Raw genomic sequence first — 7,725 nt, 5'->3', positions numbered from 1 at the left:
TTATAATGCAAATACTTATATTTCAAAATAATAAAAATAAACATACAAACACACAATCAAAGACTTACAAACGTTAATCAGATTAATATATTGCCAATCTTATGCTGGCCTTAATAACTAGAGGAGTTGAGTATAGGAGCAAAGAGGTCCTCCTGCAGTTCTATAGGGCCCTAGTGAGACATTTGAAGTATATTGAAGTATAAAAATTGAAGCGGAGAAGTACAATGTAGCAAAGATGAGCGGGAAGCAAGAGGGTTGGGTAATGTTTAAAGAACAACAGAAGACAACTAAAAAGACAATACGGGAAGAAAAGATGAGGTACGAAGGTAAGCTAGCCAAGAATATAAAGCAGGATAGTAAAAACTTCTTTAGGTATGTGAAGAGAAAAAAATTAGTTAAGAACAAAGTTGGACACTTCAACACTGTATCTCTGAAGTAAAAAGGGTAAACGTGAAGCAGGGAGAGGAGGGCGAGAGTTTGGGGCCTGTTTCAAGATGGCTGATTTTTGCCTCCTGTTTCCGCGCTGTATCTCTGAACTAAACTAGTGTGTGAACTAGTCAGCATGGACTCGGTGAGGCCGAAGAGCCTGTTATTCCCTTTATCCTGTATCTGTGCACTGTGGACGACTCGATTGTGATCATGTAGTCTTCCCGCTGACTGGATAGCACGAGACAAGAAAGCTTTTCACTCAGTGCACAGGACAACAAACTCAACGCCTTTCCGAATTAATTGACACATTGCCGAACTTTTTTTCCAAAACTGATGTGGTACAAAATATTTATTGAGAGAGGGGGCAGGGAGAGAGAGAGGGGGCAGAGAGGGGGGGTGCAGAGAGAGGGGGGGCAGAGAGAGAGAGAGGGCAGAGAGAGAGAGGGCAGAGAGAGAGAGAGAGGGCAGAGAGAGAGGGGGCAGAGAGAGAGGGGGGGGCAGAGAAAGAGGGGGGGCAGAGAGAGAGGGGGCAGAGAGAGGGGGGTGCAGAGAGAGAGGGGGTGGGGCAGAGAGAGAGGGGGTGGGGCAGAGAGAGAGGGGGTGGTGCAGAGAGTGGGCAGAGAGAGGGGGGCAGAGAGAGAGGGGGCAGAGATAGAGGGTGCAGAGAGAGAGAGGGGGCAGAGAGAGTGAGAGGGGGCAGAGAGAGTGAGAGGGGGCAGAGAAAGGGGGCAGAGAGGGGGCAGAGAGAGAGAGGGGGGGCAGAGAGGGAGGGGGCAGAGAGAGAGAGAGAGAGAGAGAGAGAGAGAGAGAGAGAGAGAGGGCAGAGAGGGGGGCAGAGAGAGAGAGAGGGGGCAGAGAGAGGGGGCAGAGTGGGTGAGAAGCTAGTATAATGAATAATCTTACTGTTTTTTCGACTACAATCAATAAACTATTAATCCAGCGACTGTGTCTGGAAGATTTCACTTTTGTCGGCATCGAATGTCTCGTGGAGATCTCGTGAGTGCGTAAAGAATTTACCTTCGAATCCATCTTCAAACATAACAAATTCCTTGAACGATATAATAATCTGCCACTACTTCCTTTCCGAATGAAAACACATTGAAATTGATTTGAAATATCGCCAAACTTTTATTCCAAAACTGATGATGTACAAAATACTTCAAGAGAGAGAGAATGCTCTACTTCCGCCCCTTCTGCCGCCCCTTCCCCCCTTTCCGTCGGAGATCCTTCTTCATCCGTGAGTCGACCACCTTGTACTTCCCCTTCACCCCGGTGGGTCTACGCACCCCACCAGAGCTCCCACCTCGTTTGGAGACAACATACGTCACCTCTCGCTTCTCCCGCCCAAGTCTGGCCTTCTTGTAGATACTGCAGGGAGACAGAGAGAGAGAGAGAGAGAGACAGAGAGTCAATATAGACAATAGACAATAGACAACAGGTGCAGGAGGAGGCCATTCGGCCCTTCGAGCCAGCACTGCCATCCACTGTGATCATGGCTGATCATCCACAATCAGTACCCCGTTCCTGCCTTCTCCCCATATCCCCTGACTCCGCAATCTTTAAGAGACCTATCTAGCTCTCTCTTGAAAGCATCCAGAGAACCGGCCTCCACCGCCCTCTGAGGCAGAGAATTCCAGACTCACCATTCTCTGTGAGAAAAAGTGCAGGAGGGCTGTGATTGGAAACTTAATCTTCCAGGATTTTGTTGCTTCAGGTGTGATAGAATTGGAGGGGCAAGAGGTGGCGGTGTTGCATTGCTTGTCAGGGAAGATATTACAGCAGTGCTTTGGCAGGATAGATTAGAGGGCTCGTCTAGGGAGGCTATTTGGGTGGAACTGAGAAATGGGAAAGGTGTAGCAACACTTATAGGGGTGTATTATACACTGCCAAATGGGGAGCGAGAATTGGAAGAGCAAATATGTAAGGAGATAGCAGATATTAGTAGTAAGCACAAGGTAGTGATTGTGGGAGATTTCAACTTTCCACACATAGACTGGGAAACACATTCTGTAAATGGGCTGGATGGGTTGGAGTTTGTAAAATGTGTGCAGGATAGTTTTTTGCAGCAATACATAGAGGTACCTACTAGAGAAGGGGCAGTGCTGGACCTCCTGTTAGGAAATGAGACAGGTCAGGTGGCGGAGGTATGCGTTGGGGAACACTTCGGGTCCAGTGATCACAATACCATTAGTTTCAATATAATTATGGAGAGGGTCAGAACTGGACCTAGGGTTGAGATTTTTGATTGGAGAAATGCTAACTTTGAGGAGATGCGAAAGGATTTAAAAGGAGTGAATTGGGACATTTTGTTTTATGGGAAGGATGTGGAAAAGAAATGGAGGACATTTAAAGGTGACATTTTAAGAGTACAGAATCTTTATGTCCCTGTTCGGTTGAAAGGAAATAGTAAAAATTGGAAAGAGCCATGGTTTTCAAGGGAAATTTGACACTTGGTTCGGAAAAAGAGAGAGATCTACAATAATTATAGGCGGCATGGAGTAAATGAGGTGCTTGAGGAGTGTAAATAATGTTAAAAGAATCTTAAGAAATAAATTAGAAAAGCTAAAAGAAGATATGAGGTTGCTTTGGCAAGTAAGGTGAAAGTAAATCCAAAGGGTTTCTACAGCTATATTAATAGCAAAAGGATAACGAGGGATAAAATTGGTCCATTAGAGAGTCAGAGTGGACAGCTATCTGCAGAGCCAAAAGAAATGGGGGAGATATTGAACAATTTATTTTCTTCGGTATTCACCAAGGAGAAGGATATTGAATCGTGTGAGGTAAGGGAAACAAGTAGAGTAGCTATGGAAACTATGAGATTCAAAGAAGAGGAAGTACTGACACTTTTGAAAAATATAAAAGCGGATAAGTCTCCAGGTCCTGACAGGATGTTCCCTAGGACATTGAGGGAAGTTAGTGTAGAAATAGCAGGGGCTATGACAGAAATATTTCAAATGTCATTAGAAACGGGAATAGTGCCCGAGGATTGGCGTACTGCGCATGTTGTTCCATTGTTTAAAAAGGGTTCTAAGAATAAACCTAGCAATTATAGACCTGTTAGTTTGACTTCAGTGGTAGGCAAATTAATGGAAAGAATACTTAGAGAAAATATATATAAGCATCTGGATAAACAGGGTCTGATTAGGACCAGTCAACGTGGATTTGTGCCTGGAAGGTCATGTTTGACTAATCTTCTTGAGTTTTTTGAAGAGGTCACTAGGGAAATTGATGAGGGTAAAGCAGTGGATGTTGTCTATATGGACTTCAGTAAGGCCTTTGACAAGGTTCCTCATGGAAGGTTGGTTAAGAAGGTTCAATGGTTGGGTATTAATGGTGGGGGGGAGAGGGGGGAGGGAGAGGGAGGGGTGAGGGAGAGGGAGAGGGAGAGGGGGCAGGGAGAGGGGGCAGGGAGAGGGAGAGGGGGGAGGGAGAGGGGGGAGGGGCAGAGAGGGGAGGGAGGAGAGGGTGGGAGAGGAGAGGGGGAGGGAGAGAGAGGGGAGGGAGAGAGCGGGGGAGGGAGAGAGGGAGGGAGCAGGGGGAGGGAGAGAGGGGAGGGAGCGGGAGGAGGGAGAGAGGGGAGGGAGAGGGGGGAGGGAGAGGGGGAGGGAGCGGGGGAGGGAGAGAGGGGAGGGGAGGAGAGAGGGGAGGGAGAGAGGGGAGGGAGCGGGGGGAGGGAGAGGGGGGAGGGAGAGGGGGAGGGAGAGGGGCAGGAGGGAGAGAGAGGGGGGTAGAGGGGGGGTAGAGAGCGGGGGAGAGAGGGGGGAGAGAGAGGGGGAGAGAGAGGGGGAGAGAGAGGGGGAGAGAGAGAGAGAGGGCGAGAGGGGGAGAGAGATTTACCATCTGATCTGCACCGTTTTCTCTTTCTCTGATGTATCCACAGTGTTCACGGGGGGAGAGACGGGGTGAGGGTGAGAGTGAGAGTGAGTGAGTGAGAATGAGAGTGAGTGAGAGTGAGTGTGAGTGAGAATGAGTGAGAATGAGTGAGAATGAGAGTGAGTGAGTGTGAGTGAGTGTGAGTGAGCGAGGGCAAATGCATTTTTTAAGTCACAGTACACTGAGTCCAGCAAGCCCTAGCAAGAGAAAATGCATTTTTTTTTAAGTCACAGGACACCGAGTCCTGCTAGCTAGCAAGAGCAAATGCTGTTTTTTTAAAGTCGCAGTGCACTGAGTCCTGCTATTGCGTTTGGGAACGGCTTGTGCTGGGGGACCAGGCCTCCCGTGTGACTGATCTAGTATGATATAAATATGTATGAAAAATGAATAACACGCACACATCTAAATAAAATTGTCCCCCAGTGTGTGTGTACGATAGTGTTAGTGTGAGGGTATAGTTTAGAGATACAGCGCGGAAACAGGCCCTTCGGCCCACCGAGTCCGCGACGACCAGCGATCTCCGCACACTAATACTATCCCCCCACCCCCACACACACACACACACACACACACACACACTGGGGGACAATTTACAATTTTACACCAAAGCCAATTCACCTACAAACCCGGAGTGTGGGAGGAAACCGGAGCGCCCGGAGAAAACCCACCCAGGTCACGGAGAGAGAACGTGCAAACTCCGCGCCCGTGGTCAGGATGGAACCCGAGGAGCAGAAATAATAATATTCTGTTGTATCTCGGAGTTTGTTTGACGTTGTATTTTTCAAACGCATCGTAAATTGGAAACAGCACTAGTCGGAAACGCGAGTTGAGGCATCGAAAGCCGGCGAGCATCGAAACGCACCTTCGCGAACCAGAGATCGGTCTGTCTCTCTTTGCGAACTTCCCACGACTTCAGCTCTACAAGCAGAGGATTATCGACTTCACCCAGAGCCGGCGAATCTGTCTCGAACTCCGTCCGACTGTGGCGGGGAAATAGGGAACTGGTTGAGACTCTCTTCCCCTCTCCGCTCCTCTCCTCCCCTCCCCCTCCCCTCCCCTCCCTCTCCTCCTCAGTTACTCCAGCACTTTGTGTCTTCCTTCGATATAAACCAGCAGCTGCAGTTCTTTCTTACAAAGAGGGAGGGGGAGAGAGGGGGAGAGGGGGGGAGAGGGGGTGAGAGGGGGTGAGAGGGGGTGAGAGGGGGAGAGAGGGGGAGAGAGACAGACGGACACACATGCGGAGGGAGAGAGGCGGAGGGAGAGAGAGAGAAAGGGAGAGAGAGAGAGAGAGAGAGAGAGAGAGAGAGAGACGGACAGGCGGAGGGAGAGAGGCGGAGGGAGAGAGGCGGAGGGAGAGAGGCGCAGTGTAGGTTTACAAGGTTAATTCCCGAAATGGCGGGACTGTCATATGCTGAGAGAATGGAGCGGCTGGACTTGTACACTCTGGAGTTTAGAAGGATTAGAGTAGGGAATCTTATTGAAAGAGAGAGAGTCAATAGTCAGTTTATTCATCACGTACACAATAAGGTGCAGTGATATGAATTTGCCAGCAACGGTACCATCAAAAAGAACACACAGTACACAATACACATTTAACACAGATATTGCCCACAGCATTCTTCACTGTGCAGGAGAAAGAAAGGAGAGAGAGAGGCAGAAAGAGGGCGGAGACAGAGAGAGAGAGGGGGGGGGGGGTACAGAGAGTGGCAGAGAGAGAGAAGGGGAGACAGAGGGGGGGGAGACAGAGAGAGGCAAAGAGAGAGAGAGGGGGAGACAGAGAGAGAGGGGGAGAGGGGCGGAAACAGAGAGAGGTGGAGAGAGAGGCGGGCAGAGAGAGAGGGGGAGGGAGAGGGGGGGAGGGAGAGAGGGGGAGGGGGGAGGGGGGAGGGAGAGAGGGGGGGAGGAGAGAGGAGAGAGGTGGGAGGAGAGAGGGGGAGAGAAAGGGGGGGAGAGAAGTGGAGAGGGGGAGGGAGAGAGAGAGGGGGGAGGGAGAGAGAGATGGGGGAGGGAGAGAGAGGGGGGAGGGAGAGAGGGGGAGGGAGAGATAGAGAGACAATACCGTTTCAGTTCAGTCAGCTCGTCTGATTTGAGGCTTGCGAGCTGCTCCTCGAGTTGTTCTTCCTCTCCGAGTTCTCCGTCCACCTCCGCGACTCCCCCGACATCTTCACCCTCCTCATCCGAGCTGTGGAGACCAGAGATACGGCCGTTAAAACCCCCGCTCTCTACCCCCATCTCTCCCTCCCTCCCTCTCTGCTGATATAACCATGGATCATAGGCTTCCTCGCTTCTCTCCCTATTCCTGCCTTCCCCTCATCTCTCCATTCCTCTCACCTAATTTGAGGAAGGACATCCTTGTGAGTGAGGCAGTGCAGCGTAGGTTCACGAGATTGATCCCTGGGATGGCGGGACTGTCATATGAGGAAAGATTGAAAAGACTAGGCTTGTATTCACTGGAGTTTAGAAGGATGAGGGGGTAGGATCTTATAGAAACATAAACATTTATAAAAGGACTGGACAAGCTAGATGCAGGACAAATGTTCCCAATGCTGGGCGAGTCCAGAACCAGGGGCAACACACTTAGAATAAAGGGGAGGCCATTTAAGACTGTGAGAAGAAACTTTTTCACCCAGAGTTGTGATTTTGTGGAATTCCCTGCCACAGACGGCAGTGGAGGCCAAGTCACTGGATGGATTTAAGAGCGAGTTAGATAGAGCTCTAGGGGCTAGTGGAGTCAAGAGATATGGGGAGATGGCAGGCACGGGTTATTGATTGGGGACGATCAGCCATGATCACAATGAATGGCGGTGCTGGCTCGAAGGGCCGAATGTCCTCTTCCTGCACCTATTTTCTATGTTTCCTCCATCTCTATATCTCCTCCATCCCTCCATTGCCTCTTTACTCTCATCTCTCCATCCCTGCATTTCTCTCATCTCTTCATCTCCCCATTCCTCTCATCTTTCTTCTATCCATTGCCTCCTTCCTCCCATCTCTCCATCTATATTACTAAAAGTCTGATCTTGACCGCTTTTGGCCCACTGTGCAGCGATTTCCGAGAGAACGCCGTCACCTACGGCCGTCATTTTTGGCCTCCTCGCTCAAAGCCCCCCTCCGCCTTTCGGGACCGGAGGATTTTTCCCATCGATGAAAAATCAGAGATATTAATGTTTCTTTTAAATTGCCATTCTCTCTGCTGCCCCTGCTGGTGGGATGGGGGAGGGACTATAAAGCCCGGAAGTGATGTGCCTCACTCAGTCTGTGCAACATGGAGGAAGCCTGAGAGTCATGTCTCTCTGAGCTGTGAATAACACTGAACACATGTGTACTCAACTGTGAGTACCCTTAATGTAGTTCTAAAATGATTGCAAAAAGTGTCTATTGGTTCTAAAATTGTTGCAAAAAGTGTCTATTGGTTCTAAAATGCAT

The 7,725-nt window shown here is 49.7% G+C and overlaps 1 long non-coding RNA gene across 1 annotated transcript; it reads right to left on the bottom strand.

The window, feature by feature from the left end:
* Nucleotides 1-1,533: 1,533 nt before the first annotated feature.
* Nucleotides 1,534-4,326, bottom strand: LOC116970120. Its single transcript, XR_004411018.1, has 2 exons — nt 4,267-4,326; nt 1,534-1,797 (listed from the first exon to the last, which is right to left on the bottom strand). It is a non-coding gene; the product is annotated as an uncharacterized LOC116970120 (long non-coding RNA).
* Nucleotides 4,327-7,725: the final 3,399 nt, after the last annotated feature.

The sequence above is a fragment of the Amblyraja radiata genome, unplaced genomic scaffold (assembly GCF_010909765.2).
Source record: "Amblyraja radiata isolate CabotCenter1 unplaced genomic scaffold, sAmbRad1.1.pri scaffold_540_ctg1, whole genome shotgun sequence".
Classification (NCBI taxonomy): domain Eukaryota; kingdom Metazoa; phylum Chordata; class Chondrichthyes; order Rajiformes; family Rajidae; genus Amblyraja; species Amblyraja radiata.
This window is presented reverse-complemented; position numbering and strand designations above follow the sequence as displayed.